At 41.2% G+C, this 27739-nt stretch overlaps 1 protein-coding gene across 2 annotated transcripts in view; it reads left to right on the top strand.

Annotated features, from left to right (window-relative positions):
- Positions 1 to 27739, top strand: part of LOC118421575 (leucine-rich repeat-containing protein 4C-like) — an 83969-nt gene that overhangs the window by 41471 nt on the left and 14759 nt on the right. The window contains exon 1 of one of the 2 annotated variants that reach the window (XM_035828920.1): positions 1504 to 1692. The exons of the other annotated variant lie outside the window; for it this stretch is intronic. The gene's annotated coding sequence lies outside the window, so the exon portion shown is untranslated. Of the gene's footprint in view, positions 1 to 1503; positions 1693 to 27739 lie in introns of those variants that run through there. 2 annotated transcript variants of the gene reach the window in all.

The raw sequence follows: 27739 nt of genomic DNA, 5'->3' as shown, positions 1-27739 counted from the left end.
CTTGTTATCAATGCAACCCACGTGAAGGTCAATGGATGTCAACATACAGGCTGTTTAATTTCTGCCTCTTGAAAAGAGGATGTAAAGACTCTTTCAGTGAAAAAAATGAATACCCATTGGTGAGAACAAGTTGATTCACTGTCATTTGGCATTGACATTGTTCTTGGACTTATGCGGAGGTTATTACCAACCAGTGTCGCTTTTCGGCGACAGTTGAGGAGTGTTTTATGGCACATGACTATCCTGGGAGTCAGTAAAAACACTGGAGGGACGACAGGGCTCGAAATACCACCTGCATATGCAGGTTAGTGCAGGTAGAGTTGTAGCTGTGCAGGTATTTCTGGTGTCTATCTGCACCTAACCTGCAGTGGTCCATGTAATGGGTTTGTACTATGATGTAGGTGTATGTGGATTGTTGTTAACCGCATCGACTGTTACCACATTTGATAAGTATAAAAAACAGTCATGAATCCTCAACAATTTTAGTATAATCAATACTTCCTAAATTCTACGAGTGGCGCAGGTACAATTTGTCTGGTAAATGCTACCTGCACTGGACCAAGTATGCCCTGGACGGCCATGTCTAGGAAGAGAGGATTAGGTGCGCTTGAATGTGGAGGTAATGGCAGCAAAGTACTGCTGAGTAAAGTTCTTCGTGGAAGGAATATTTTATCAGAGAAAAATCAGGCGAGAACCATTAGAACAGGTTTTACGCCCCAAACGGATCTAAATATGTTTCATTAGTACAGGTGGAAACGACTGTTGTTGTGATACAGCTCTTCAGTCACATTCCCAATCGCTGATGTAGGTCAATTTTACGATTTGGGGAATTTTCGAAGATCCACTATCCAGTTTGGTGCATTGCATTTACGTCTACAATAGGTACTTAGTTAACTGAAAGTGTTACCCTAAAGATTCGTAAAGAACACTCGGGATAAGCCTGCTTTTCCTGGGGAAACCAGTTGCTGATATTCTGAAGCACGTTCTATTTTGTTACTTCATGGAGGTTTTTTGGCAGCATTCGTATCCTACGTTACGACAACCACAATTTGCGACATCCTTGACTTCTTGTGTTTACGACAGAGTGATTTTGCGGCATGCTAATCCCCATCATCAAGGACCTGAAACTATTGGGCAACACAGCGCAGGCGTGGTCAGAAAAAGGTTTTATCAGTTATGCTGTGATATGGCGAATTAGGGCATGCTCCCATCTTAGTACGTATTAAAACTTTGTTGGATACACAACTTAACCGTCGCTACCATGCATGAAATTACTTCTGAACTTTTAAGCCGTCTGCAGAGACACTATCCTAATGGCACCCTAATTTAAGAATTGTAGATTTGCCAATAATGAAGAAAGATGAGGCGGTAAAACTTCTTCCTTCCCTAGTGGCTATTCTGGTTATTAGATGCTTTCACTCAAAGTAATCGGGCTGTATTCTCCACAATGCCTTCTGTGCTGAAGGAGACAGGTGACATGTTCGCTATCAGTACACTGCCATATCGATCAGATGCACACAGTTCAACAGTGCGCTCACGACGGAGGATGTCCACCTCGTCGCTCCGCACGGTTTGATGCTAGTTGTCTTACTTCTGCGCCGATATTTGTCACAAAAAGACACGGAGATGTTCCCTGCATGACAACGGAGAAGCTACAGACTCTCTTCCTTAAACTATAGACGTCCTGGACACGTAAGTGCAGAAGCTTTTTGATCTGTAGCTATTGTACATATTGACGGCAGTACAGTGCTGCATGTATTGCGACCACGTCTCTCCCTATCTTAATCTTGACGTGTTTAATCTGTAACATTTATTCAAAAGTATGTTACATATTCAGATATCAATATTAAAGACGTACGGGCTTGCGTCACGCATGTATGATGTTGTGAACATATAGTTTATGAGCAGCTAGCCCATAGATCGTCAAATGGATCCGACCAGGCGTCCGTGCCACTATTCTTCATTAGCTGCTCTAAAGATCAACACGGAGACTGTTGGTTATTTCATTATGAGAATGGAAAACACACGGATATGATAAATCACTTGCCCTATCAAACCTACCCGTTTTAATTAAGATTGAATGGTTAAGATGCAGGTCCATATATCGTGTTATTGACCTTCCGCAACAAAACCGGTTTTCAAACCCTTAGGTCGAGCACAAACCTCTGGCGAGACACGGGTTACGAACATAATCAAACAACCAGACAAGAAGCAAAGGAACGTAATCTGGTGGAGCCATCATAATGGAGTCTTAACCATTGCACGTATTTCTACATGAATACACTCTATACGAAAATAATAGTTTTCTCATTACTTCGGACATTACGATGTCGTAACTACATTCAGGGTTGAGATAAACTTATCCGCGAACTCCTTATTACAGTATAAATTTTTGAATGGTCAAGTGTAAATGTCAACAGGGGGTCAAAATACTAATAGGCTAATAACGCACTATGCAGTTTATTTTGCCGTAAAAGTCGACTCTCGTCATGGAAACAATATTGACGGGTTTATGATGTATGGATACGTTGACAACTTCGATACCGATGATAATATCTAACATGAATTAGTAAGTACATTTCAAATAATATTCAATTTTCCTTAGGAATCTATAGCAAATATCAGAGAAGGTACTCCAATCTTGCCCATAGTCGATGGCAAGCTTTGTTTCATGAAGACATTCCGGAATAAAAGCTTTCATTCTGCCGTGCCGCCAGGACAGGACTCACTAAGGTGTGAACAGGCCCAACCTTAAGTGGGAAAAGGCTTCTTAAAAGGAAAATCTCCTACCTTGATAACGGGTCATTTCGTGCCCAATAGCACGTAACAACTTTGATGGAAAGCATCCTAAAATGCGAGTGTGTTTTGGCGTCGGCATCCGTCAGTCAACACATAAAGCCCTAACATCGATATTTTTAGTTTTCCTATATTTGATTAATGGGATTAAATTTATACAGATCTTACAAATGCAGAGTCAAATGGTGTTGTGAAATTAAGGAGAAGACGTAAGATTACAGATTAAGGACTATAGTCATTTATCCTATAATACCGTGGTGCCATAAGTCACACTTTCGGTTCGTCGTCCAATGGGTGATACAGGTTGTGATAACTGTCGTTTTCCCAGAGATTTGGCCGAGGGATTTTATGTATTCCTAGATGGCTATAGTACTGACGAACATCTATAAAACGACTGTTATCGGTATTTTATGGTTGGGAAAGTATTGAAAATCGTTGTTGGGCACATTGGATTGCAGAGTTACGATTTATCCGTCTGAAATACTACCGCTTTGGATGGTTAATGAGCAATATTTTCTGGTAGAGCCGAAGAATTGTTCTGGTATCACGAATGCTGGTGGTAACAGGGTGATTCTATATTGGATAAATATAAAAAAAACTGCGTGAAATGAATAAAGACGTTGTAACAAATAGTACTTCAGATCTGCCACATTATAGTAACATTTTAAAGCCCTTCTTCAAATGTTGACAATCAGAAAATAAAAACCGTCCATATTACCTGATGTTGTCTTTGCTTCAAAAATTATGCGAGCCCCACAATATGCAAAAAAGCTACCATTGTATAATTCTATTCATCTATCAGAGCAATATGATGCTCAATCAATGATGGGAAATCAATGCATGATGTTTACTACGAAAGGATGAAATGTTTGTAGAACACCATAACTTGGCTAAGCCTGAATGAGATAAAACATGGGGCAAGATGGGAAATGCCTTAAGGAAATCCCGTTAATGCATTTTCATTCCAGGGGAAGGTAGCTTTAATACTTATAGAAAGTAAAACTTGAAGACAGACGAATAACGCACAATCGTGCCTTAATACTTTGAGCCCAATTGCTTTATGCGCGGATTTATTTCCCCGAAGAATAGAGGATGTCCCGGGGCCTAGATTGTCTTTAAGTATTCATGAGTAAGGAAAATGAATTTTGATTCCAACATATATGAGATTGGCCGTATAACATCTGTAGATTACTGGATCGATACGGTGCTTATTATCATAAATTTGCTACGTGTCAATTTCAGACGAGCATATATCACACAATAGATATCTATCGATTTGCTGTCATAGGAGATTTTTCAGTTCTATGTTATTTTGGAGGAAATTGAAATTAACTTGACAGTACTCCCCTATCATAATCGTCTTCCCTCTTTATCTGCATCATTATCTGTCAACATCAAAAGGTGAGCTGAATTTTCAAACATATAATTTTTCCCGGAATCCAATTGCAAGTACAGTGAAGCTGTGTCTCAACACCCACGAATTCCCCCCATTCTTAGAGGCCTTGTTTGTTTTGCGTATTTCCTACATTTTTGTTTCAAAGATTTTTGGAGATCCACACATACATCATGTCTCGAGACAAGTCGCATTGTGGAATGTCTACTGGGAAGACTCCAAGCCTTACACCTGCTGTAGTTTTGATATCAAAGATGTGCTGTAAACACGTGTCATTATCTTATGGGTTAAAAAATTTACACCTTTACTTTTGAATGTTAAACATAAGATGTAAGACATAAGATTACAGTGAGAGGGTTATAGTCATTTACCCTATAATAGTTCAAAGAACGTAGGCTCAGTTCGATCAAGTCTGTAACTTTTTCAATTAGTGCACTATTATTCAGAACTATCAGAACCTGAACTGCACTTTTGTAGAGTACCACGTGTACCACTGGTTTACAGCGCCGAGCAAAATTATGAAAATACACAGAACCTAACAGAACCTGTGTTGCATGTTCGCTGTGCGCAATCTGTGCATGCAAATGCTATTTATCTATATATAGCGGAAACAAAAATTACGACAATGCTAAAAAAAACGCATCACTTTAATTTATAAAAATTCTCCAACACAATGGAAGGTATGGCGGAGCAGGTGTTCATTACCTTGTCAACTTTCATTGTTTTATATTGATGACATCTACTAAACTTTTAGCGGACTTTCAAAATATTAACAGGAGAAATGGTCTTCTGTCAGTTTGAATAGTTTTGAGCCAACTAGCGTGCTCATCTATCTAACAACATGTCGATATCTGACCGAAGGATCAGAGGGCAACGTGATTTATCTGCGAATTGAAGATAAAAAATGCACGAAGGTTGGTTGACCTTTGTATCTAATTGTCTTTTACGGCCGTGACCGAGTGAAGGTGGTCGATTGCCTTCATTAGCTCGGCTGACCTGAACTTCAACGCCTCTTTTCATCAGATTTTCTACTAGTCTTCGGCAAATTTGTCTTGAACTGGCGCGGAAACCACTTGTATCCGTTTTTCTCTACTCGGGACCATGTCTTGCTGCTGCCAGCGGTCGATGCCAGACTAAGAGGCGCTCCTTGTCCTGTCCTGGACACGAGACGACGATGTAAAAAGATGGCTCAGCAAATGTGTCAATTGACCTAGCCAAAAAGAAACCATGTTTCATCCTTAGAAGTGCCATTAAATGATGTGGTCGCCGGTGATTACCCTAAACAATAGCAGCGAACCAGCCTTCCACTGGTCAGGCCGCTATCTAGAATCTTGGTAGTCCACACTTCTTAGTCAGGAGAATGGGGAACATCTTAATACTGTAGCTTTGTGCATATATGTTATTACATGGGCCAATTATTATCATTACTGAAAAGTGTCAGGACTGAAAATTGTGATAACTGTCTGATTTTTCATAGTAACAGAGAGTCCCGAGTTGCTATTGGATGTTTTGTTTTAAGTGGACAAGAACACCGAGCTCCTATTGGTGGCGCTAGGAAAGGGAATGGTTCACCCGAGGTAGCAGTATGATGGCTACAAGCTCTCGGGAGGGAAAACCCATAAGCTCCCGAGAGATACTGCAACACAGGCTGGCGAACGAACGTATTCTCCATGATCTGTGTCTATACGCTATCCTACGAGGGCATTGTTGTCCCAAGAGAAAAGGGGCTTAGTCTTTAATCTAAACACTGTCAAAATCAATAGATATTTCTAAAAGCTATCTGGCGGAATGGACTTAGCTATTTACAGGTGTTATCTTTGTGCGCTACTGTGAGTCTGCAGCTAGAGATTAAGACATGCCATCACTAATGCTGTTGCCCCTCAGGGTTAAGTTGAGAAGCTCTTGCGTACACATCGGTCTAACCTTTACTCATTAGGCACCTCGGCAGAAGACGTAATAATGGCTACCCAGGCAGAACAGGTGGGCCTGAGACAAAGCTGTACGCAATACATCTCAATTTGCTTCATTACAGCTTCGAGGTGAAGCAAATTGAAGTCACTGACTCTAATGAGAACACGTATCGATTTCTGATTGTTAGTGGTCTTACTACGTAAAAGTATACTCTTGCTATGTTTTAGATCCATGTCACGGCAGGGTGCATGGCCCGTAACCTTGACATCCTGGGTTAAAGTCAGTTGGTATGCCGCCAACCTTGTGCCCTTGGGAAAGGCCCTTTACACGACTTTCTTCACTTCACTCAGGTGCACATGAGTATATCTACCTTAGGTCAGGGCCGTCCCTCGGATAGGACGCCAGATCTCCTGTGTCTGAGTAGAGCCACACATCGAGCACGTAGCAGAACTAACCACAGTTATCAAAAATAGTTCCCGGTGTAAGTGGATCAATTAAATCTGTCCGGAGATCAGCTTGTACTCTTCAGTGCGCCTTAAGGCGGTTTACCTGGTATGCGACACAAACAGAAAACAAATATATCATTGAACAGCAGAGAACCGTTTAAATCAAATTCCTTATAGCCTAATTCCACGTAACTACAAGAATGACAACGAGAAAGGACAGTCCAAACACTACACAGTAATATTTTAAATAAGCAATGTTCCAAGTGTGATGTCATATCCTCTTCATGTGCAAGGAACTTGGGATTTAATCTCTTGCCGCTGAGATGTAATAACTCCCCTGTTTATTATTAACGCTCCCGGGTAAGTGTCCTAACAGGGAATAACCCTATTGATTTTTGCTAAGTGCAGAGGTGTCATAGTAGTGGCAGTGTGAGTACCTTTGGCTCAGAACCAAGAGGTCTTGGATTCGATTCACTGATACACCACGATTTTGTACCCTTGGGAAATGCACTTCACACGACTCTGACGGTGGAGAGGTGCCCACTGGGCCGTCTTGGCTAATACGTTGTCGTAAGTATGTCCTTATGAGAACACACACTGACTCGGAGCGCAAATGTGCCGCCAAGAACTGCACAATTGCTGGCAAGACTAGTAATGTTTCAGTAATTTTACTTTGAGTACCCCTCTCTACCCCCTCCCAGATATGGTACGTTTAGAAGCAGCTGTATGTACATCAACCATATTCAAGACCAAGTATTATGATGCTCAAACGGCACCCTTCGGCTCTACTTGGGGTACCCTCCCACTTACTTTGGTTTTAGCTTTTAGCATCTATGTAATACCGCAATGTACATGATAAAGTTAATGTTTAAGATCTGACGTTAGTAGTAAAAAGACCGGAAACTTTCAACCCCTGCTTACAATTTGTCCCGTTATGAACTAGTGCCGTTGAGGGGAGATGTAGTGAAACTTTGAAGTTCCTTCCAACCCTACAGCACGCAGAACTGCCCGGAAAATTAGTTTTCAGCCATTGACTGTCTTTTGGCTCGACCTCCGTGGCACACGAGATTAGTCGCGCAATTCAGTTAGAACCTCATTTTCCAAACGAGGTGATTTGGAAGCAACATCACTACTCGTCCTCATTACGGCATGATCAGATATCGATGTTCACAAGAAACAGATTGGCGTGCGAATGCATGTGCCGCGAGCATATCACTGTTTAATTATTTTTAATGATTGTACAGGAGTTCACAGGAATTTTCCGATATAGATCTGTTGTAATTTCCGGCAACTCAAGAAAAGGAGAATTACAGTTATTTCAGTGACAAAATAATTGCTAGAATTTTCCGCCAGATGAACCTTATTTCTTGAGTGCGCTTTGATAAATTATTAAGAATGATGAATTATTCTTGAGAATGCATCATTGGTAATTCCAGTGCCATAAGATCTGAATAAGGCATCAAAGTTACTGCAATGTCACATTCTGTGCGGGGACATTTTTCGTATTACTTCCTCGTCTCCTGATGGGTTGCGATCAAAATCACTTACACCCAGCGGCGTTTCATCGATATTTTCTATGAGCTACGTCGTTGCTGGTCATCAGAATTCCTTAGCGAATCCCCAAGAAACTTTGACATCGATTTCAACAGACCTGTACTTGCATCAGCGTCCCTCATGTCCACCGGAGCTGTTGGCAAGTCCTTAAATCGTAAAGGTAAGGATGAAGAACAATGTTTGTGATAAGATAGTGCATAATGCTGCAAGGATGGCACGATAAAGATGACGTACACATCCATCATATGGGCAGTGCTCGTATATATGTGCTGCCGATAGCGGAAGGAACTTCCATCTGGACCTTATTCCTTCGTGGGCTGAGTGACTAACACATGAGAGGTAGAAAAGCATTCCTGCATTGGTCAGCTGATACATAGGTCTTATCTTGACGAAGACTGTCAATTGTTTACGGCTTTCTTTCTATCAACAGCAGTGTGTTTCCGAGAAATGTTGAAAGCCTCAATGGTACTTATCAATGTGCGATGGTTCATGGAACAGAACGCAGCAATAGTTATATGTAATAATATCTGAGAATATGGCGGTCGATTATCCAAGTTGAACTTTGTCGAATAGTGACTTTCTTCTGACTTCTGCTTCAAAGATCTCTGGTAAGAATGTCTTGTTAGCTAATTGGACTATACAGTTAAAACACAGTGATTACCGTTATTCAGAAAACGCCATGACGACGTAGTTGCCAAGAGTAGTTGTCATTCTCAGTACTTTCTACTCAATTCCTCTTCGTCATTTTACATTTTATAACGTTCTGGCTTTTAGCTAACGGCAGGAGCTGGGAGTAGATAAGAGCGAAACTGGAGCATAAAGTTGATGATACCAAACCCATTTTTACTCCCTTGAAAGATAAATGACTTCATGGGCCAAATACTAAGATAGTGCAGCCTCCACTAGGTCTTCTTACGGGGGTATGGGGAGCGTAGAATTCGGGAGAAAAGTTGGGAAATTGGCCCTCGGTACATGGGACATGGGAATCAGTCAACGCTTAGTTAGGCTCAGTTAACGTTCTACCCTTCGGCTGCGCAGCCGACCAACTCCTCTCGTAGCAAATTATTCTCCCTATAAAGCGTAGCGAGCCTGGTAGAGACTGAGGATAGTGTCTTCAAGTCTTCTCTGTTTTTAACGTTTTAGAGAGAAAGATTTCTACAGATGTATCAGTCCGATACATTTCACAGTAACTACTGTTTGACTTCCCCTTATGCCGACTCGCCAGAGGGTTTCCCGCTTCATTATTCTGGGTTTCTAAAAGCTGTCTTCTGACGAGTGGCTTTCCTTACATGTCACTTTGAGAGTGGTTAACGCCATCAGTCAGAAGGCACCTGCTGTATCGACCACCACGTCCGTCTCACGTCACGACAGCGTGCCTTTGTAACTTTAAAGAGGAAATCGCGCTTAAGGCATGCGTGATTGAGAACCGCATCATGAAACTCATAAAGATTTAAGGCGTCTCCACTTAGAGAGAACATTTATCTTGGTAGGGCAATACGCAATTTTTTTTTACATATAGAACGACCCGGTAAGTCTCCTATCGGCAAGCAGTTAAGAGGATTTTAATGACACCGAAAGTAAGGTCACCTTTTATAGCATTACATCTACCTGGTGATAAGCATAGCTTAAGAACAAGTCAATTAAGCACCTTAGCCTTGGACTGTTATTGCAAAAGTTTGCCCTATGAAATAATAATGTGAAGATCTCCAACTATCTATCAGGGCACGCAGAGGTCTAGCCGACCATACCATATGTGCTCGGCCTCTGTAAGCTGCGCGGGCAAGGGTCGCCAACTCCTGCAACGCCCTATACATCACACATACCCCGCACATGCGGCAACATGGTACAACACATTACGGAGATGGAGACGTATGTCCGCAACTAAACGTTGCGGGTCAGAGTGCCACGAAGGGTCATAAATCATTCCATATTGGTTTTTCATGTTACTGGTCAGCTTGAGTGGTCATACGTATACTATTAGGTAAATGCTGCCACGATGTAAGTCCGTGTGGCAAGTGATGTCTTTGTTTGATTGTTAGCCACAGTTAGGCCATTTCGCATTGAACGTGAAAAATCGCCGTGTCTAATTTACTCCCCGGTATGAAGTTCATAATGGGCCAACTTGACCTTTGTGATGGATGAACTACGATATGGCTGAACGTCGCCTGCCTGAAGCGATTTCGGGAGCCGCTGAACTGATGTGGAAGGCCAAGACCCACACAGGTCTAAGTGCACAGGGGTGAGTTTCAGAGGGAGCCAGGAGGACTTTGTTCGACAGGCTTTTATAGTTGACAAGTTTTATTGCTTAACACCATCCTGCTCCCAGCATGACGCACGCACTTGAAGGAGATAAGTGAGGTTTGGTGATATGGTGGCTGAGGTCATCGGGTGTGGCTCTCATCAGGGTATTTTGTTGTAGACGTGTGTATGGGCAAGGGATCATCAGGCCTATGTTGATTGAAAAGGTGGAATTTGTTCATGGAAAAGAAGACCGTATAAACAAAAGTTGCAACTCAATTAAGTTTCGAGATTGCTTGAAGGAAGAAAAGATAGTGTCTATTGCGCATTTGGTCCATATACTTTGTCTAGATCTAAGCTGCTTAAGCCTTGAAAGGTTTTGTGTCGTGCGGTCACTTACTTCTCAATCATAATGTAATATGCAAGGAAGATATAATCACTCTTCCTATTGATAGATAAATATCTTAAATATAACGCACATGTATCTTATCACCTTGCGGCGTCCCCCAGTTCTCTAGCTATCATTATCTATCTGACTCGAAAATGTTATCATTGCGGATCTCCTGAAATACTGGTCAGCATTCGTCAAGTCCTCATCAGCATCAGATAACGGATCTTTAACACCATCAGAATTTGTCGATTGATATCAAAACATATCAAAAGCTTATCATTTGCCAACATTACGGCTAAGATCCATATGTATTAGCTGCATTCGAAGCCTGGAGTAGAGGACCTTTTATATTCACTGATGAGGTAATTTGAATGCTGTAGAATTTTGGTAAATTGGGCAAAGAGCCAGACGCCAATGCGACAAGCGGGGCCGCTGCGGGAACTATGCTGATTTTATGTTTCACGCGGCCGGGGTCAGCAGGATCACCGCCGCCCAGAGAATAATAAAGTCACGATCGATACAACACCGTCTTCTCACACGCTGAAACTGCTTTGTATTAGTCATGTCATTATCTGCTATGCAGGTCTTATCAAACTGGCACAAATTATTAAAATTACTTTCCCTTAAACATTTAGCTGATGCTTCCGGCGATGGGAAAACTTTTCAAGTTATACATCCGCTCATCGAACTTTCCGGAATAGATTCAGGCAATCTAAGGATTATGTGCAAAGCCTTCTGTCACTGCACGCCTGCAATAGCCACAATGTGTCGGCATTAATATGAATAGTATTGATAGAAATGCTTTAAATCTTTAAAAGTCAAGTTTCCTGTTTTGATCAGGACAATATGGCGGCCGGTGCGTGAGGCCCCCATTGCACTACTAGACGGCGGCCGCGACGCGACCTGAATGTAATTTTTGTAACCCTTAACTTCATAATCATGCAAATCATGCAAAATTTAAAAGTGTGATTGAAGAGACAAGGTGTAGAGATAGACGCTTTTATCTATAAAGTTCATTAAGAGCTCTGTCAAATTCTATGTCGCATCGCCACCCAAGTAGAATGGGGGTTCAACAGCACGAACGGGTCAATTCTATTGCCTTCTATACATAAGGCTGTTAAATATTAACTGCCCAGATTTGTAAGGAAAATTATACTGGTTAGAATGATGATAGGATAGAATGCTGACACAGATTGGTGAAATTGACGAAAAACGACAGGCAACGTTCATGATGAATCTGCAAAATGTTCTGGTCAGACACCTTCATACAGGATGAAGATCTGCCAGTGACCTGGAAAACTCTCGCAAAGGTAAAAGGTGATCTTAATTGTAAATATTTGTCGATCCTGTCGTGAGACGGTGTCTATGTCGTACCCTCCGCCCTTAAGAGCTGTGCCTTAATACACATCGAGGGACCCATTTGTGCATCACTGTCAAGAAAGCGTCTCTTTCTCATCTCAAAATGTAACCTTTGCTCCAGTTAGGGGATATTCCGATAATTGATATGACCTGGTATTTCCCGTAGTGCCCTTGGTTCTTACGTTTATTGCTTGGAAAGGGCAGATGTATTATCTTACAGAGTGTCTAACACGATAAGGTGCGAGGGAACGTCCGTACGACGTTATCTTGCACCGACTAGACGAGTGGTCTTGATGGAGAGGTCAGGAGAATGGCGCAGCAAATCCACTTTTCTTAAGTGCAATCCAGGTCGACCACTCTGATGAAGCTCGTCATTTTTGCTGCGGCTCCAGAGCGAACAATGAGTTGACAGATGGTTCAACGAAGTTCATAGATAAAGAAGATATTTTATTTTCACGTGTGTTTTGGTGTCTGTTAAATCAGACTTGCATCTTGAATCATATTCCAATTATAGAATAAAGGGTCACAAAAATCCAATTTTGTTCCCTCAACGGTCGCTGAGCGATTGCTTGTTATTGCAGGGGGATATATTACTTTCAGCGTTATATCCACAATCGCTATCTGCAATAATAACTATTTTCTTGCTGATATCATTTAACCTTGATTTAAGTTATATATGGGGAGAAGTGATCATGAAGATTCTTTTGTTGAAAGAATCAGAGTATAATGCTCTTACATGGATGTGATATAATTCTACATAACTGAAGACTGTTTGCGTTCCATATAATGATAAGGTTATTTTTGGGACATTAATTATGCACACTTTATCAGTATATGAGTACTATTAAGCAATATTGCAATATGTTAACTTATTACACATACCTTGTCTACGCTAAGTGTACTTACATTGCCACATGCTGAGCAATTAGTGGTCTCATAACGGTATGCATAACTATGCAAGTCAATGACATGGGTATAAATTACTTGGTGTAAACAACATATCGCATCGAATTCAATGTGATGTAGACTTAACTATCTTTAAATTAGTTATGTGCAATATCTGAGTTTACAAAAGTATGGCATAAAGTCAGTAATAAACAAGTAACTTACTTATCTCAGACTTGGGATTTCCTTCCGATGCTAGATCAATTACATTACTATGTGTGATTGTTCCTTAGGGATTAGATAATTGCTGTATTTGTTTCGTTGAAATATAATCAAAGTGAGCATATGAATATGAGACAAGAATCACATCCGTTTAACGAAATATTATCAAGTAAAGTCAGAAATTTTAGAACTTATAAGGAATACAAACTGACTAATCGAACTTCGATAGTCATTCTCATGGAGTGAAAGTCATTAATTAACCACTGTATGTCAAATCATATTTTTCAAACGCCCGTATAAGTTTAAATGCAACTCTCAGTAAATATACACGTCTAAATTCTTGAGTATTAATTACTTTGCAGGTTAAAGTAGCCCCCATTTGCATGATGAAATAATGTGACTGTCGAGCCCAAATAAAACTTCGTTATGTGTTATATTACTTTTCCTTATATGTTACATATCCTTTCTGATTTGTACATGCAGCAAAGTGGACAGATTTGAACAATGCTTGAATTGAGTTTAAAAAACAAATGGAAACTTCGACGTAACCTGACATCAACCTTCAAGGTTGGCAAGCTGAATTATAGGTTCCTGTTTGAGCTTCCCTGTTATCTGCCATTTAGCTTTTGGCACATAACTTGTAAAGGGGGACGTCATTCATCTTCGTGTTGCACACGGATAGAGATCTATTGTAGGTTCTCAGCTTCCTTGGCACAAATGTACTTTTTACTGTATCGGGAGAGTTTGACGAATTACAAGGCAAAGCTGACAGCGCACAACTTGCCGCTGCACTTACCAAGGCTCCAAAACGAATCACGCAGTTCAACTTTGCCTTTCTATCATTCAAAACAATATGGTTCGTTTAGCTCGGCAGCAAACTTTTAATAGATATGTGATCATTGCTCTTCACATATTGTGATGAAGATAAACGCTGCGTCAGCTCAAAAAGGGCATCCTCGAATTTCAGGTCAAGATACAAGAGCCATTCATTTATTTATATCAGTGATATCGGAAAGCGTCCGGTTTGGGCGCTGCCAGCAGGCGGGTTTTGATAACGGAAGGATAGGTCATCAGCTTGAGTGGCCGGCACAATGAAGTGGATATATCTTTGCGAATAACTGTTGTGTCGAAGACATTTGACTTTGAAATGGACTCAACATAGTGTCCCCTTCGAAAGCATTTCCCTCTTAAGGTGTAGTCCCCATGCTACTGGTGTACTCCAAAGGAAGCAAGCAGGGTAAAATGCATGGGATGCATAAATGCAATGCTCATGTGGCCTTTTCCGGTTGCAAGAGAGAAAATGAGCTGCTGTTTCATGTCACTTTAACAATGCATATGGCTCCTCGGTTTAGTGATGGTATTTCGAGATCTCTGTGAAATGTTTTCTTCTTTTTAGTGCCTCTCTGTGTATCGCCATGACGGGGAAGCTTGCGCTAAATCACGTTCAATATGGCCCACACTTTGCACCTTGACACATCACGTGAACTCTAGCTGCAGTAATGTTTCCAACGCGTGACAAGTATAATCCCACAAGCCGATTAAGTCATATTTGTCACGTGTAACGACCACACGTCGCTGCCAGGAATACCGGTAAGTACTTCAGGACTTCAAGCCGCCGATTTCGTACGGAAGAAGTGTCCTAAATCACATTACAGTTTGGGGATTCATCTGTATCGATGCCATTTATGAGAAAAATGGCATCAATGCAGGAGAGTATGAATATGAAAGGTCGTAAGTTGTGTTTCACTTCGTCACGTGCATGCCCCAATGGCCGGGTTCCACCATTTGAAAAAAAAAAGCTCATGCATAACAGGACGATGACCTACTTCAGGAGTCTGGCATAGTGACAAAAAGCTGGATATGAATTACGATTTTCTCGCTATGATGGGCTTTCCTTCTCCGTGCATTATCACTGGGTAGCACTGATGTATTATTAGCAGCTTCAGTGTTGATCCCTGATCCCAGCGTGGCACTGGCATCCATGAAACGTGGTCCACCTGATCCCATTAGGGTGAAATAAAGGCACACCGCTGCTGGTATGCTGCACGTCTCCCTACTCACCTGATGTTTATTCCTAGTCATATATACGTGTGCCAACGGTGCCTAGAGCCTGGATTGATATATTCGTTTTCACATTTCTGATAATTTTCATGATGGTCGCCTGCAGAAATTAGCCATAAGTCACACTTTGTGACTTTTTTTTCGGATTGGCATATACCGTATGGCTGGCCCGAGCCACATGTGCATGGATCAGGATAATTGTGGAGGATAGGTACATTTGGAGACATTTATCATTATTGACAATTGATACAAAATTATGATTTCTGGAAGGACATGAAAGAGCTAGAGGTACTCGAATATCAACAACAGTTTTACTCGTTCATCATAAAAGTCCCCCCTTAGCTATTGTGACTTACTGTCATCATGTCTTACTGCCATCATACAGGCGAACAAAAGTTGCCTCAAGGACACTGAACTTTGCCTCCTGCCATCATGCTCGTCTACAGGCTAGTTTTGAATGCAGTCGGTGAAGCAACGTTCAGTAGTGGTGTCATCCGTAATGTCAATGAAATAACTGTACATGTACATTCACTATGACCAATGGCATACTGCAGCTGGGACCTGCCGCAAATGTCATGTTCATCTCACATAACCTGAGGTATTCAGGGTCGGTTACCTCTGTAACTGATCACGAAATGGAGCAAAAGTTCAGCCAAGAATTGTGAAGTCAGCAGATTGAGGCAAAATGGAAGCCAGCCTCTTGGCTGCATATGTATATATATATAGCAGGTGATATCCTCAAGTTACTTACTTCAAATGCAAAGTGTCCAAGCAAGTTCAAGGATGAACATATTGGAATTTTATCTTAGAATATCGAGTTTTCTGTATCCATTACAGAGAAGACGTTCTTAGATAAAGCAAAGATACCATTTCAGCGATGAAAGGTTTTCATTTTGTAGATTCATATGTAGATCAATTTGGATTTCTAAGCCTCTCACAGATGGCGGGCATATCAGTGCGAAGTCTCTAGTGTGGACTGGTCAGCATCTGAGTGAGTAGGGATTATTAAGATAACTGAACAAAGCTCTCGTCTTCTTCTGAACCGCCCACCCAGCCTTTGCTCCGTCCAGTAACGAGATCTTTCCATATATAAGAACTACTGGTTTCTTCCGCCCCCACAAGTAGGCGGTGAAGTACTTTGCTCATACTCATGGGCCTCACCAATTCCCATTTGAGGCTTATTTCACACAGCCTGAATCTGGTGATTGCGGCCAAATTCTCCTGCGAGTTTCACCAATAAGAGTTCGAATAGCGGTACTTCGATATCCACTTTGCTACAGCCCGTATCATCGCGTTATGGAGAGTGTGTGAAGCAAAATGGGATATGGCGCAGTGTTTTCCTAGCGGGTGTGATAGTGTGCTGTTATGCCATAAGCGGTCTAAAATGACACATGTATGTCAATTTGCTTTGCAGTGCTAATCTACAGTGCTTTAATCACAACAATGCTATCATCAATCTTTGATTATCTATTACATGTCTGCAGTGTAATTGCAAGGTATGGAAAAGGGAAGGGTCGATGACATGTTGGTCATTGTTGAGTCCTACCCTTATTCTGGTCATCTGCAGAGTCAAAGGAAATCCATGATGCAAGTCGTATTATCAATGCAGAAAGTCTAATGGGACCGAAATCGTTGATCTTTGCACGAAAGCGCTACACACTTGATAACCCCGTATTATGTTCCTCTAATGAAAATTGACTTTCAAGCGCGCCCTGCGGATGCAAATAGCATCCGAGAATTGTAGTGCAATAGAACCAGCAGAGACAATAGACGGTCTGATGAGAATTGGATGCTGCTGTCACAATTACCAACAGATATTAAAGTAATTTCATCTCACCTCTCTCTATTCCTGGTAGACTAAGCATATCTATAAGGAAGCAATCAAAGAAGTACCAAATGAATTTAATTGCGTATTGAGTGTCCTTTCTAGTAACTACATTTGCATCAACTAGAGATTTTGCCATTTTTGTTCTGCCATGCTCTGGCATATCTTTAATCATTCGTAACACAAACAAACGCTATTCAAGCTATTTATCTTTTCATAAATGAATATAGAACGCGTTCTATACAAAAAAAAGCTGAAAGGACAGAAATTCGACCATAGTGTCTCTGGGGACAAGACAGAGAATTCACCGTGCTCAAGGTCTTTTACACGCTAATTTACATGCCAATCTAGCTTAGGTGCTGGTTTGAAAACCCAATATCATGGTGCTTAAAGTTTCCTATTCTGGAAATCGCCAACAAAGTATCCTATAGCCAATGATTAATCCTATATTGCGAGAAATGACCGGTTTAATCCCTTTACGTGTCTTGAATGTAGAGAAGGTAGACATACTTCAAAACGTACATTGTGAAAGAAACGTACCACTGTGACAGTAACTGTAGATGCACTTACTTGAAAGCATAAACTTTTACCATGTTCATCGAACGTGAACAGCAAGCATATATAACATTGGCTTGCCTTACAAATATCACGCGGGGCTCTAGTGGGAGGGAGATTGTTACAGGCTTTTAAACCTCGGCTGCGTTGAGGCACCACGTTGCGACCTCGAGCCTTCAAGTCGTAGATTAATAGAGTGATAAAGACCTGAAAAGCTTCTCTGGTCACTTTTCTCTGTATCTAAGCTTATCATAACCCGTAAAGGTCCCTGCCAAAATGGAGCGCAGCCGTAATGCAGCTTCTCCCATGAATAAGGAACACCTGTGTGAAAATGGAAGAAATCCGTAAGTGCGAATAGCTGTCATCTGGGCTTATCTATAAAGGACGATAGACCCGCCATGCGGTCGCCACCTCATACACTTGGATACTGCGCGGTATATTGGTGCGATGGATTTAGACGTGAGGCATGGTGAAAATAATTATTCAAAACCTGTACACCAAATATACGCCCGACACTTCGAATTGCTCTGACATCCACGGTCTGTAAATCATATCAAACAGTTGCGCACTGGTGTCCTTTTGGTGGAATTCGTGGTAAATATATATGCTTTTGCTTTCCATTGTATTTGCTTTTAGCAAAACTCTATAGGAGGTGATGTGTCAAATATGCAAAGCAACAAATGCACAAATGATCACCGCAAAGGCCAAATTATATGATCTTTCTCACAACTTACCTTGTTGGAGGGGCCAGGTGATCCATCAGTCACCATAGTAGTGCGCCTCTAAAACGTATTGTGCACAGCAGTGTTACTGTTATAACAGTTTTCCTAAATCCAGATGGATACACCTTAATGTGCACGTTCCTGCTGTTTTCACGATGCTTATTTCATACCTGCGGCATTGTGTTATCGTTTGCACTGCTCTCGTGTGATGATAGAATAACTAGTGACCACAGGGGGTACATTTATGAGTCGTTAAGATCAAGCGTACCTCATATTTCTCAGTTTCCCACCACTAGATATCCTTATGGGTCGTAAATGCTCGATATTAAATGTTTCCTGGTCTCCGCCAGGGACAGAAAATAGACACACAAACACAAAGTCCCCACAAACGACCACTGCAATAAGGTGGTGTAAGATGCCGTATCAGACACGTCGGCGCCAGCGTTTATGATAACAACACCGGCATACGCGTCGCCTACTCTCCAGCGAAGGTCTCCAAACTTATAGACTTGCATGCCGGGTAGGAAACTTAGTTAGAGAGGAGGTAAAGGTTAGGACCTAGGGGGGATCCCGTGGAAGATACCAGGTGACCTCAATGACCAAGTGGTAATGCCCAGGTCGATGGGCAGACGATGGGTGGAATTATATCTGATATTACTCAATAGGTTGCTTTGCATGTGAGCTTGCGTCTGGATGTGACCTGATCATCCATTACATCGAAAGCCCATTACCAGTTGACACCAACTGACGGGAGGAATCTGAGGAACTAAAGTAATTTCTGTGAAAGATTGGGCATATCTTGAAAGTTTGGCGGTTAATAACTTGGGAAGATACTTGATAATTTGTTAATCTACAGCTTGTGGCGTACAGAGACATACGTGGAATGCAAAATTGCGTACTGACGGACAGCGACCTTTCCATGCCTGTATTCTCTATGTAAAATGGTGTGCTGGTAGCACCATACCACGAAGATCTACGTCAAGATAAGAAAACTTTCCTACACAGTTTTTCAAACTAAAAGCTGGAACAAACGAAGAAACATCGATCACCAGGGAGACGGATGTCTGGCCCCCGTCTAAGATATAATCTTCTGTTGTTCCACTGAACGTCATGTTCAAAAGGTATTCTAGAAGCAACTTAAGATGTGAGACATGTTGGCTGGACAATGTGAGTTCTAGAGCCAATAGAAGATTGTATCCCATATCTCTAAAGGTAGTCTTTGTGTTATTACAGTCTTCATTTTACAGGTTTTTATTTCGTTTTGAACTGAAGTGCCAATATAAGCTTTGTTTCCTTTTCTCCTGAGTCTTTTCAACACTATTACTTTCCGTGGTGGTAGTTTTAATATAGTAGTACTAGTACACATGTAGTATTCTTCCTTACATCCACTAAAAAGAACAACGAGCTTGCTAAAAGCTTTAAGGCTGAGTTATACAGCTTGGAAATTTCGTGAATTGTAGATAAATATCATGCACAATTAGAATCGGTTCATTGATACACCTTTAAGGTAGTGTGAACCCACTTTGTTCACAGCTGATTTTCAAACTCAGTTAAAGCGGCATTAAATTACTTAATGGCTTCAGACCTTTCCAAATGGACAATATTGGCGTAAAAAAACTAATGAGAAACTACGAGGAGTACCATTGAACTTGAAGCCCAAACAGATCGAGGCAAATTCTGTTGGATTATCACTTTAGACAGGCCATCGATCAACTGGGGCCCTTAACTGTAGTCTATTCTTCTGCTTAAGTGCGTCTAATAACCAGCTTACGCGGATAGGCAGTGCTCGGCGGCTATGCTTACTCATGTTCGAGATGCTTTGCCTGCTTGAGGTCACGGACCAGCTTTGTATTTCAGACACAGCAGCCGTTCTCGGTACAGACGTTTTCGTTGACAGTGTTGAAGTGTTTTTTCTACTCATGAAAACTATTTTTTGTTTTTATATTTTTTGTCGTCAAAGACGAGTTCCTAGATATCTATAGCTACACGTACAAGAAATATCATTACTCAGCACTACCAGCCACGGTGCTCTGACTGAATTATGCAGCGGGGCAGCGATATATCACTTGTGGAAAATTACAGTTGAATAAGGCCAGAGGAAATGGTCGTAATTTTTCATGCCTTCTATGCCACATTGTCCCACATGGGTAGTCCATGTCCCAATACATAAAACGTATCTTAAATATTTTACATTCAGATATAGTTAGATATACAGATGTAAAGAGTTGCTTCTATGCACGGGGCACTAAAATAGAATATAAACAGCATCTAAGATGACAGAGGGTCAAGGGCCACAGTACATATTTAGCATGTGAGTGGATCGAAATCACTCAGGTATGAGAGGATTATAGTTGATGTGTCTCATTTCCCTGCGATCGTTATTATTACAAAGGAGACACCATTAGCAAGACTTTCTCTAAGCGCCGTACCAACGGCTTTGATCTCATCTCAATTGCTCAGTATTTCCCCATGGGCAGCGGAATGTGGAATGGCAGGAACACTCTGTCGCCGATGTAGCTAACTGAGATCATATGTGGATCAGCTGTAATACCATCACTCCGTTTCACTAGTCTTCTGTCTGTAATTTACGGCGAGTCAGCAACGCCTGTCCTCGAACACCAAGGACACCCTTCCCCCAGATAGGTCAGTGATTTGGTTTTCTGCTCATTGTGCTGTGTAAGCGAAACGTGCAGTTGCGTTGGTGTACCATGGGGACATTCTAGGTCTGTGCTATTTTCCGCGGAGTGTGCACCGTTCAGTTCTCTATTTGATGTAATCTCACGACCACTCGAGTTTGTCCCTCTCCCTCTCAGGTTATATACCAGATAAAGGCACCGCCTTCTCAGCAGTAGCATGTATATTCACCACCACGATTCGCAGTTTATAATCCCCTGCTCCAATAGTCAGATGTAGTTTGAAAACACCGTGTCTGGTGGCATCACAGACTTTTCTGTCCTCCTGTATTCTTATTTTCTTCCTAGCGTCAAGATGGCTGAATGTTGGTAATGTTGGGAGTCCTCGCTAGAGCGTTTGCCACGGATCCCCTCGGTTCATGTGTTTGGGAGGCTCTAGTACCAGAAGATGCTTCAAGATCAATCTAAGTAAAGTTTCGCGGCGGCAATTTACCTCGATTGATTTTGGTTCATGGTCGGTCACACTGGTAATTTGTTTATCTTCACACCGGGTTTTCCTTCAACAGAGTAAAATGTATTTGACGGTGCTGTATGAGAGGGTCACACTTATTGACTAATTTGGCGAGAAATCAATTTAAGGTCTTCATGATTTATCACCCAATCAACTAATCAAGAAAATTACTCAATATCATCGCAACAAAGGATCTCAAGAAAAGGCCATCTGTTCCATAGTAGACAGGAACGTAATTCGTCTGAAGTGTTTTATCAGACAGATCTAAGCTCGTGATCAAAAGTTTATTGCTGTGTTTGCATTTTTAGTAAAATAGCGCTGGTGAAACAATTTTGTTGAACGTACATGTTCTTGACAGGCACCTTAATGAAAAAAGTTGAAAACTATTGACGCTTGAAGCAATATTGTCTGTAGGTGTTGGATCTGTGGTAAATGCTGTCATGATAAAATGAGAATCCAATCAGGCTGAATAGCCACGAGTGCTGATACGTGGAAGAAATTCAAGAACGAGATTAGTACCTGGCATTTGTTAATTCATCAAGACGTACTATTTCCGACCAGGTAATGATATACATACAGCCTTAATTTTATTAAGGGAAAAGCTCGTATGACGAGGCATCACCTTTCATTGGCATCGTGCGGCGCATGGGTAAGGCGATTGGCCCTGACCCAAGACGTAACGGCTTCCCTTAGGGAAGGCGATTGACATGACTTTCCTCACTTCACTCAGGTGAAAATGAGTGCCTAGCTTCGAGAAATGGAGGTCTTGTGTTTGAGGAGAGCCACATCTTGATCACTTAAAAGATCCCACTACACATATAAAAAAAGTAGGGGTCCTTCCCGACGTGAATGGTTAAAACTCTACAGTCACATGGCCGCACCTGGGGCAATTACTGTCGTATTGAGGTCACCTGATTGGCGCCGAATGGCAGCTCGCTCCAGACATTTGCAATTTATCTTCACCTATTGTAAGCTCCTAGCAATTCAGCCCCTGGTTGCGAAGAGACAATACTCGGCCCACCCAATAAATATAACATAAATTTTAGTTACATGCCAAAAGGTCAAACAATAAGGTTTAAAAAGACATGCATTGTCATTGTCTATAAGCATACTTGTTATAATTCCTAGCTCACATTATAGCAATGTATTGCTATAGAAAATTTGAAATTGCCTCTAGCATATTATAAAGATAGAAGGTTGTTTGCATATCTGAAGCGAATGGCTACCGATGGTATCTCTTAAACCTCTGAAATGATGAATCTTGTTTAAAATATGCTTCATCGTGCAAATACAACACTATAATAGCAACTGAGTAATGTTTACCAATTGACCATAGCGGTAGTATTCTAGCATTGCCATTGGGCGGACTAAGCAATGATACGGTGGCCTGTTTGTCAGAGCATTGATCCTGTGGTTCTCCTTGATTGTTTCTCCAAGTGACCTGGATCTTCTCATAACGATTGTTGGTTTCTTGTGTCCTCCGCATACGTTTGTATCGATCTAGAAGTTGGCACTTTCCTCGGTTCTCTCATCAGATATTCATCATGGCTATAGGTGGCCAGCACAGCCTTTGTTCTAGTTTTAACTTAAAAGGAATGGTGCGCTCTTTTTTCTTTCACTGGATTCAGCGAGCCACTATTTTCGGTGATCTTCTAAGTCCATGGCATTAGTAAGATCACACAGCAATTTTACAATTACCGTAAGGTTTTTGCATCTATCAAGTTTTGTCACATTATTTTCTTCCAGTCATCGTCAATGTTCTGTTTAAAGACCGTATGTTATGAAACTCGAAGTCAATTCTATCAAATTTTCTATCAAAACGTGTAATTTCTTCCTTTTTTGATTAGGCTGGGTATGTAATTTTTAACATCATACGAAAAGCTTTGTCACATTGGCTGTAGTAGAGAAACGTTTTTATCTGAAGACCTAATTATGTCTCTTTGACATCTGAATGCTCTTAAGTACCAAATATTGCTGTGTGAAATTGTTTAAACATCTCGTCAAAAGAAATGTGAATGGTTCTGGATATTTCGATCATTTCATCAAAGGGATTTCGCAAACCATTATCATATAGTGGCCATTTATTTCTTCGAGCTGCGTATACACAGAGAGGCAAATTGACGAAGGATTGATTACAGAATTAGATGGGGAATGCTAAATCTAAAAGCAATGGACCCTGTACAGACGAGGTATGTGCACTAGAATTAAATTTTCATACCCATTACGTCTTACCAGTCGTTATGATACGCCACCCAGTTGGCGAATCCAATCATTTGATAGACGTGCGTTTAGTGGATCCAATGCTTTCCCGTGTCAAGATAACGTTATATCCACTTATCGGATAAAATTCAAATCCCATGGCTATTGTAACCGTTTCTAGCACTAATGTACATCGACAGGGGCTTGTGATTTTAAGACCTGTACCAACTGACATAAACCATCTGGGGAAATAGAGCGAATATTTCCATCGCAGCTAACGTGCCCAAAGCACAGAACCCAATTTGAGGCTCCATTAATTTTGTTTATCTTTTAACATCACGTACCAAACGGCAATTCGATGAAACCGTTGCACCATTTCTTTTATGCAACATCTATCGAACTGCCACCACTTCATCTCTCGACCTTTGACGTAGCCATTTACCACAGCCACCTGATTGGCCAGGATCGAACGTTTCAAACAAACGACTGCAATCGCGTTTGATCTTGATCGTTAAAAATGTTAATTCGTTCCAATTTGTCGATTTTTACATCCAAATTTCACGACATTACAGTGATATTGTTATCTTTTCTTCTGCCTTGTTATTTCTCAAGCATGAACGGTTAGGTGTTAAAATAGCATATATGTGCATTTCATGGTCCTTTCGTCTAAACTGGGGATGTGTGTGCCAATAAATTTGTCAACAGATTTGCCACACGCTATATGTCAATACAATGTAGATCTAGATTAGACTAATCTATAGGCCCATGCACAGAAGGCAATCTTTCATCACATAAAAGCACGTGCTGCATTCTGTACTTTGTCTTTGAATGATTGATCGATGCAGCAGATTCAGACAGAATTGACATGGTATGAAAAATATACCGATTCTGAACCTCTGAAAGGGACATCGTTTTCGTCCAAAATATCTAGTAATTAGGTCATGATAGTAGGATATACGCGTGGATTATCATTTTTCTAAACAGGAATTATCGATGTAGGCTGATAGATTTTGATAGAGTTTCGCCAGTCATCATTGTATACGTATCTATAATCTAACACTCGGGAGACTGTGATAACCTTTACAAAATGTGCCGAAATTCCCCTGCTTGTATTCAACACTATATAGTATTTTTGGTATGTGCGTGGGTATCAGTGATTGAATTTATCCCTTTTTCAACGTCATTTCTGGTATAAAAAAACATCCAGGTTTATTTTTAGCACATTAGAGCTAAGTACATTTGTACTTTCGGCAGCTGGATGGTCGAATGAAAGTGTGGGCTAAGGAGGTGACATGCGCAAAGAGAACGCCACTCTTACTGAACTGTGCTTGGTATTGGAGGCAATGTCACTGTGTTGGGTGGTATAACCGCCAAAGGCAAAAACAAGGTTTCTCATTATCTTAGCTATTCAATATGGGACCGAATGCCGGTTTGCAAGATTGCAACGTCAGTCTACATAGAGCAATAAACATTACTTCCTCCAGGATGCCGGAGTACATTCTTAGGATGGAATGGCCTTCCAACAGCCTATAGCTAGCACTCGACTGAGTACCTCTTGGGTCAAATCGTTCGCTTGGCTAAAGAGTAACAGTGACTCCGATTAATGTGGGATGTTTCATATGATCGTATAAAATCAATAGAATAAGCTGAATAGAATGTTGGCTTCAGTAGGGCAATTTCAGCGCTTTATTTTTGTACCCCCCTCACATAAGCAGGCCTGGTGCTCATATAAGGAATTCACAGTCATAATGGGTTGGATATCACAGGAAAGGAAATCGTCTAGCTTTCTGATAATGTATATGATAGGCTGAAATGATATATTATAAACCAAAGTTAAGATCACAACTTTTTTTATAGAACAGGGCTTCCAAGTATTTACCCTACTTGTGCCAGTCTCCCAACATTGTTAACAGGGATCTTTGATTTCATATCCGGATTCTTTCTTAACTCTTACTGCTTAGATGCAGGCTTTTGTTTTATGATATTATGATACCAAAAATGTGTCGCAGTTATTGACTTAACACAGCATCGCCATTGCCTGCATCATGTACAGATGAATTAGTCCTTGAATTATGATCCATGTATGTGTATTTTAGTCAAAGAAAAATTGATTATGGTAGAAGATCTTAACTCACAGGTACCAGGCTTGCGCTTAGACAATTTAACTTCGCAAAAACGTACTTTAAATGAGCAGATCCATCGTTACAGGTAGGAGGCTGATAAAGCTATTGACATGTATGAGATCACAAGACACCAACTATCTTCGCACCAAGAGCGACACAATGAGATGCGACCGAATGTGAAAAGCTAAGCCAATGTATGAAATTTCCATTCCCTGCTTCATCAGGTCCATTTGCAGTGTGATAACTTGTGAGCTAAAAAACGCACCTAAGTTAGCTGTGTCTCAAAGTGGCAATAATGTTGCATCTACCTGTTAAGGCGTATATGACTTTATATAGAGTTCGTGACAAAGTGACCTTTGCGATTCTTGCAACAGGTTTTACCTCCCCTGTCTTAGCTAGTGCCCACTGCTCTGTACATTTGTTCACAGATGAGGTAGCCAGCAATTTAGATAAATGTACCTTAAAGTTTATACCCTTAAACTTTGCCTTGATAGCAATGGATCGTCGAATTGTTACGTTTGAAGCCTGGAAATTGTGGGTTAAGTCTATCTCTTCAATTGAACTGTGCAGTCACCCAAGCCATATTCATATGGCCTATTTTTAGAATGATGTTGAATGGTACACATTATCATTCACTATCGTACATCGCAGAACGTCTTTTACTCTTAGAAATCCTATCGGGAAAAAGCCTTAATAGTGTAATGGGGATTGCAGTCGGAAATATCCAATGGAGTTCCAGGTCTGATTGCAGAGAAAATGAAAGGTCAATGTAGCTTTCCCTCGATTACATTGTCGCGATATCCATTCCCCACGGCTTACCGATATGTAAGGCCCTCATTCCCCCAGACGGCGACCACGCTGCCACCTCGTGTAGATCTTGAATCCAGAACTGGAACATCAGATAAAATGTAGAAGTATGTCAAGACAGCAACACACATCATGTGTAAAAAGATTCGTATTTCTCTGTATAAATGATAAAATGTGTTAAATCGCTCGGTCGTAGCGTGGTCGTATCAAGGTCGCAGCCCTAGCGGACCGTGTCCATGTTGAGGTTAAGGTTGTTTGGACTCGAGCTGATTTTTGAAATGCACCTTGATGTGGGTACCACTTACAGTCATCGGCAATAAGGGATAGACTTGCGCGCAGTAATGTAGTAGAAGATGAATTACTTCATCAATGGGCAGCACACATGTATACAATATGCAGCAGAGTGACTTCATCTTCGCAGTATTCGATGGAGATTGTAAAAGGCACCATTCGGTTTATGTATACTTTGAAATTAGCAGTAACCATTTTGATGATTGCTTTAACGTAAAAGGTGCTTCTTTGAGCATTTGGCTGATTCTGGGTTTTCATGCAGCGATGTGTAATGACTGTGATTAAGCCTCATTGAAAAAATGTATGTTAGGCGATGAAGATAGAGGCCTTCCATCACACACTTCAGTGGGATACACAGAGCTCATTTCTACCCATGGATCACTAATGGAACAGAAATAGTCACTTACACTTGAGGAGAAACGTTTAATCATGGGATTGTAGGCTTTACAGATTGGCACTGACTCGAGCGAAGTTTTGATGGAATTTAAGTCCCCGCGTGAAGTTAATTCCGACTCGGAGCTAGGATTATGAGCAGTCGTCTCCGACGTGTAATAGACTGTGCCGCACTCTTTAATTGGGGAGCCCCTGCAAGGCGCAACGATAATATGTGAGGAAAGTCCCATGGTAGCAGCTGTATTCCACCTTGTAAGTGTTGAAACGTATTGGAACAGAGCTTGACGATGATATAACAGTACAGTCATAGTATGTGGGGAAGGACAACGTCACGCCAACCGTTCACACTTACGCCACATCTTCAGAAAAGACGTTGGAGCCGCATGTTCCCCGTTTAGGAACTTTATTCGAACCGACACACGAC

Source organism: Branchiostoma floridae, chromosome 8 (genome assembly GCF_000003815.2).
Source record: "Branchiostoma floridae strain S238N-H82 chromosome 8, Bfl_VNyyK, whole genome shotgun sequence".
NCBI lineage: Eukaryota > Metazoa > Chordata > Leptocardii > Amphioxiformes > Branchiostomatidae > Branchiostoma > Branchiostoma floridae.
Note: the sequence above shows the minus strand (reverse complement) of the source record. Positions and strands in the feature narration are given on the sequence as shown.